The following is a 6,567-nucleotide window of genomic DNA, read 5'->3' as shown; positions in this document are numbered from 1 at the left end:
CTAATGCTTGCATGACCTGTCACAGACAGCAAGCAATCCACTACTGCTCTTACTACTCAATATGATTATCACAGAGGTTTTCTGCCTTGGCTCTTGTCTTGGCACTTTTTTCCTCTGCCCTTCTAACTGCTACCCTTCATGTAGGCCATAAACAATTTGCTGAACTGAAGGTGAACAAAATGAAACACTTACCTTGTAGTAAACTTTAAAAGTTATATTTATTTGTAATCAGATGCACTAAATGAAGCTCAGTTACAAATCTGTCTGTATGAAGTTTATTTAAACATTTATTAGTTTATAAACAATGGTGGATGACAATAACACACACTGAGGATAAAAAAATATTCAAAAACCAAAGTAAACACAAACCAAAGAGAAACAGTGAGTTGCCTTAAAACAACATTAACATTGGACCACTATGGCCCTTCCTCAGTGTTAATTATTGTTGTTCTGAAAACTAAATTACAAGCTTTAAGCAAGTCCTAACAAGGATCTAAATTTTTCAAAATTTGTTTTACGTAGTGGGTCCATGAACCATGGACCTTGCCGTTGGTGGGGAGGCTTGCGTGCCTCAACAATACAGATAGCCATACCGTAGGTGCAACCACAACGGAGGGGTATCTGTTGAGAGGCCAGACAAACGTGTGGTTCCTGAAGAGGGGCAGCAGCCTTTTCAGTAGTTGCAGGGGCAACAGTCTGGAGGATTGACTGATCTGGTCTTGTAACATTAACCAAAACGGCCTTGCTGTTGTGGTACTGCGAACAGCTGAAAGCAAGGGGAAACTACAGCCGTAATTTTTCCCAAGGGCATGCAGCTTTACTGTATGGTTAAATGATGATGGCGTCCTCTTGGGTAAAATATTCCGGAGGTAAAATAGTCCCCCATTCGGATCTCCGGGCCGGGACTACTCAAGAGGATATCGTTATCAGGAGAAAGAAAACTGGCATTCTACGGATCAGAGCGTGGAATGTCAGACCCCTTAATTGGGCAAATAGGTTAGAAAATTTAAAAAGGGAAATGGATAGGTTAAAGTTAGATATAGTGGGAATTAGTGAAGTTAGGTGGCAGAAGGAACAAGACTTCTGGTCAGGTGAATACAGGGTTATAAATACAAAATCAAATAGAGGTAATGCAGGAGTAGGTTTAATAATGAATAAAAAATAGGAGTGCGGGTAAGCTACTACAAACAGCATAGTGAACATATCATAGTAGCCAAGATAGACACGAAGCCCATGCTTACTACAGTAGTACAGGTTTATATGCCAACTATCTCTACAGATGACAAAGAAATTGAAGAAATGTATGATGAGACAAAAGAAAGTATTCAGGTAGTGAAGGGAGACAAAAATTTAATAGTCATGGGTGACTGGAATTCGACAGTAGGAAAAGGGAGAGAAGGAAACATAGTAGGTGAATGTGGTTTGGGGCTAAGAAATGAAAGAGGAAGCCGTCTGTTAGAATTTTTCACAGAGCATAACTTAATCATAGCTAACACTTGGTTCAAGAATCATAAAAGAAGGTTGTATACATGGAAGAATCCTGGAGATGCTAAAGGTATTAGGTAGATTATATAATGGTAAGACAGAGATTTAGGAACCAGGTTTTAAATTGTAGGACATTTTCAGGGGCAGATGTGGACTCTGACCACAATCTATTGGTTATGAACTGTAGATTAAACCTGAAGAAATTGCAAAAAAGTGGGAATTTAAGGAGATGGGACCTGGATAAACTGACTAACCCAGAGGTTGTACAGAGTTTCAGAGAGAGCATAAGGGAACAATTGACAGGAATGGGGGAAAGAAATACAGTAGAAGATGAATGGGTAGCTCTGAGGGATGAAGTGGTGAAGGCAGCAGAGGATCAAGTAGGTAAAAAGACGAGGGCTAGTAGAAATCCTTGGGTAACAGAATAAATATTGAATTTAATTGATGAAAGGAGAAAATATGAAAATTCAGTAAATGAAGCAGGCAAAAAGGAATACAAACATCTCAAAAATGAGATCGACAGGATGTGCAAAATGGCTAAGCAGGCATAGCTAGAGGACAAATGTAAGGATCTCACTAAAGGGTAAGATAGATACAGCCTACAGGAAAATTAAACAGACCTTTGGAGAAAAGAGAGCCATTTGTATGAATAACAAGAGCTCAGATGGAAACCCAGTTCTAGGCATAGAAGGGAAAGCTGAGAGGTGGAAGGGTCTATACAAGGGCAATGTACTTGAGGGCAGTATTATGGAAATGGAAGAGGATTTAGATGAAGATGAAATGGGAGATACGATAGTGCGTGAAGAGTTTGACAGAGCACCTGAGTCGAAACAAGGCCCCGGGAGTAGACAACATTCCATTAGCACTACTGACGGCCTTGGGAGAGCCAGTCCTGACAAAACTCTACCATCTGCTGAGCAAGATGTATGAGACAGACAAAATATCCTCAGACTTCAAGAAGAATATAATAATTCCAATCCCAAAGAAAGCAGGTGTTGACAGATGTAAAAACTACTGAACTATCAGTTTAATAAGTCACAGCTTCAAAATACTAACACGAATTATTTACAGATGAATGGAAAAACTGGTAGAAGCCAACCTTGGGGAAGATCAGTTTGGATTCCGTAGAAATGTTTCTAGCATTTGTAGACTTAGAGAAAGCTTTTGACAATGTTGACTGGAATACTCTCTTTCAAATTCTAAAGGTGGCAGGGGTAAAATGCAGGGAGTGAGAGGCTATTTACAATTTGCACAGAAACCAGATGGCAGTTATAAGAGTCGAGGGGCATGAAAGGGAAGCAGTGGTTGGGAAGGGAGTGAGACAGGGTTGTAGCCTCTCCACGATGTTATTCAATCTGTATATTGAGCAAGCAGTAAAGGAAACAAAAGAAAAATTTGGAGTAGGTATTAAAATCCAGGGAGAAGAAATAAAAACTTTGAGGTTAACCGATGACATTGTAATTCTGTCAGAGACAGCAAAGGACTTGGAAGAGCAGTTGAATGGAATGGACAGTGTCTTGAATGGAGGATATAAGATGAACATCAAAAAAAGCAAAACGAGGATAATGGAATGTAGTCGAATTAAGTTGGGTGATGCTGAGGGAATTAGATTAGGAAATGAGACACTTAAAGTAGTAAAGGAGTTTTGCTGTTTGGGGAGCAAAATAACTGATGATGGTCCAAGTAGAGAGGATATAAAATGTAGACTGACAATAGCAAGGAAAGCGTTTCTGAAGAAGAGAAATTTGTTGACATCGAGTATAGATTTAAGTGTCAGGAAGTCGTTTCTGAAAGTATTTGTATGGAATGTAGCCATGTTTGGAAGTGAAACATGGACAGTAAATAGTTTGGACAAGAAGAGAAAAGAAGCTTTCGAAACGTGGTGCTACAGAAGAATGTTGAAGATTAGGTGGGCAGATCACGTAACTAATGAGGAGGTATTGGATAGGATTGGGGAGAAGAGAATTTTGTGGCACAACTTGACTAGAAGAAGAGATCGGTTGGTAGGACATGTCCTGAGGCATCAAGGGATCACCAATTTAGTATTGGAGGACAGTGTGGATGGTAAAAGTCGTAGAGGGAGACCAAGAGATGAATACACTAAGCAGATTCAGAAGGATGCAGGTTGCAGTAGGTACTGGGAGATGAAGGAGCTTGCACAGGATAGATTAGCATGGAGAGCTGCATTAAACCAGTCTCAGGACTGAAGACCACAACAACAACAACAACAGTGGGTTTGTCAGAAAATCAGTTTGTTGTTCATTTGTGTTAATGTGTTTTAACACAACTTTCTTAGCAAAAACTATCCCCCTCACAAAATAATATTTTGTCATTTATATGCTTTAGTTTATCATGGATCTGTGGATTCATGCAAATCTTATAATTGGCATATTGTATTCATAAAGTGAAACAGCTTTTCAACTGCCAGACAGGTTATAATACAAATCAGAGAAACAACACGGCTTCATTAGTTGCCATGCTTCAGGCTACAAATTCAGATTCTGTTGATGACAGGGACACCGTAGGTTGCTTCTTAGATGCCCGTTACACACTAGAACCAAAAACTCTGAAAACATAACCACCTGTGGTGTTTATATCAACTCTGTCATCATCCCAATCAGAGTCAACATAACCAGTTATGGGATTGGTACAGTTTTTATCCCTAGAATTTAAAAGACTCAGTTTTAGGGTTCCATTAACATAGTGCAATACATGTTTTAAAGCATTCCATAAATCCACTTTCAAAATACTTATTGCTGTACAAATATCTGCCCTGGAAGCTAACATGGCACACATCAGTGACCATATTATTTTTCTACATCTTTTCTCAATGTCTTTGTTTTCAGACTTTTCTCTTTTTAACACAGTGAGATAAAAATTTTCCTCCATGGTAGTTGAAACAGAATTACATTCAAATATATCAAAAACTTTGAATACCTTTTCAAGATGGGTACATTTACGAATGGAAATAGTACCCTCCCTTAAATTTTGAGTAGTACCCATTCTCAGATAGTTCATAATCAGACTTAAATCCCTCATTTTAAAGTTATCACTCTGGGACGTTGAAGATATCAGCAGATCATCGATGTAAACAAGTATGTATGTTTCACAGCTATTGTCTGCTTTTATATACAAGCAATACTCAAAATCACTTCTTACATATTCCAAGCCAGTTATTACTGTGTGAAATTTAATATTCCAATTTTTGGGTGAGTCCTTTAATCATACAGAGGCTTTCTAATTTTAAAATTTCACCATTCATTTTACTCCAGCAGCCAGTAGGTAATTTAACACAAAAATCTCCAACTATCTCTCCATACAAAAAAGCACTACAGACATACAGTTAGTAAAATGGAAAGTTATTTTGATTACAAGAAAAAAAAGGTTTCACTGAAGTTAATTTTGCTACTGAACCGTATATCTCTGTATAAGTCAATCTGTATTGGGAACCTTTTGCTACAACATGAGCTTTATTAGAAACAACATTACCTTTCTCATCTTTGTGGTGCTAACACTACAACTATGTGGCTGACATACATAGTCTCATGTGTTATTTTCTTCCAGGGCTTACAGCACTCTTGTTTATTTATTTATTACTCCAGTGATCCAACTGTGATAAACTCACAAGGATACAGAACGTGTCAGTAAACAATCTATACAGAGATAGCATTAAAGCAATCAATCATAAAGAAGTCATACTCCATGTTTGCATTACACATATGTGGTAGTGAAAATAACTGTGAATTTTACATGGGTACAGTACCATGAACCATGGACCTTCCCGTTGGTGGGGAGGCTCGTGTGCCTCAGCGATACAAGTGGCCGTACCGTAGGTGCAACCACAATGGATGGGTATCTGTTGAGAGGCCAGACAAATGTGTGGTTCCTGAAGAGGGGCAGCAGCCTTTTCAGTAGTTGCAGGGGCAACATTCTGGATGGTTGACTGATCTGGCCTTGTAACACTAACCAAAACGGCCTTGCTGTGCCCTGGTACTGCAAACGGCTGAAAGCAAGTGGAAACTACAGAAATAATTTTTCCCAAGGGCATGCAGCTTTACTGTATGGTTAAATGATGATGGCATCCTCTTGAGGTAAAATAGTCCCCCATTCGGATCTCCGGGTGGGGACTACTCAGGAGGACATCGTTATCAGGAGAAAGAAAACTGGCATTCTATGGATCGGAGCGTGGAATGTCAGATCCCTTAATCTGGCAGGTAGGTCAGAAAATTTAAAAAGCGAAATGGATAGGTTAAAGTTAGATACAGTGGGAATTAGTGAAGTTCAGTGGCAGGAGCAACAAGACTTCTGGTCAGGTGAATACAGGGTTATAAATATAAAATCAAATAGGGGTAATGCAGGAGTAGGTTTAATAATAAATAAATAAAAAATAGGAGAGTGGGTAAGCTACTACAAACAGCATAGTGAACACATTAATGTGGCCAAGATAGACACGAAGCCCACGCCTACTACAGTAGTACAAGTTTATATGCCAACTAGCTCTGCAGATGATGAAGAAATTGATGAAATGTATGATGAGATAAAAGAAATTATTCAGGTAGTGAAGGAAGACAAAAATTTAGTAGTAATGGGTGACTGGAATTTGAGAGTAGGAAAAGGGAGAGAAGGAACCATAGTATCTGAATATGGATTGGGGGTAAGAAATGAAAGAGGAAGCCATCTGGTAGAATTTTGCACAGAGTATAAATTAATCATAGCTAACACTTGGTTCAAGAATCATGAAAGAAGGTTGTATACATGGAAGGACCCTGGAGATACTAAAAGGTATCAGACAGATTATATAATGGAAAGACAGAGATTTAGGAACCAGGGTTTAAATTGTAAGACATTTCCAGGGGCAGATGTGGACTCTGACCATAATCTATTGGTTATGAACTGTAGATTAAAACTCAACAAACTGCAAAAAAGTTGGAAATTAAGGAGATGGGACCTTGATAAACTGACTAAAACAGAGGTTGTAGAGAGTTTAAGGGAGAGCATAGGGAACAATTGACAGGAATGGGGGAAAGAAATACAGTAGAAGAAGAATGGGTAGCTCTGAGGGATGAAGTAGTGAAGGCAGCA

The sequence above is a fragment of the Schistocerca serialis genome, chromosome 7 (genome assembly GCF_023864345.2).
Source record: "Schistocerca serialis cubense isolate TAMUIC-IGC-003099 chromosome 7, iqSchSeri2.2, whole genome shotgun sequence".
Lineage (NCBI taxonomy): Eukaryota > Metazoa > Arthropoda > Insecta > Orthoptera > Acrididae > Schistocerca > Schistocerca serialis.
This window is presented reverse-complemented; position numbering follows the sequence as displayed.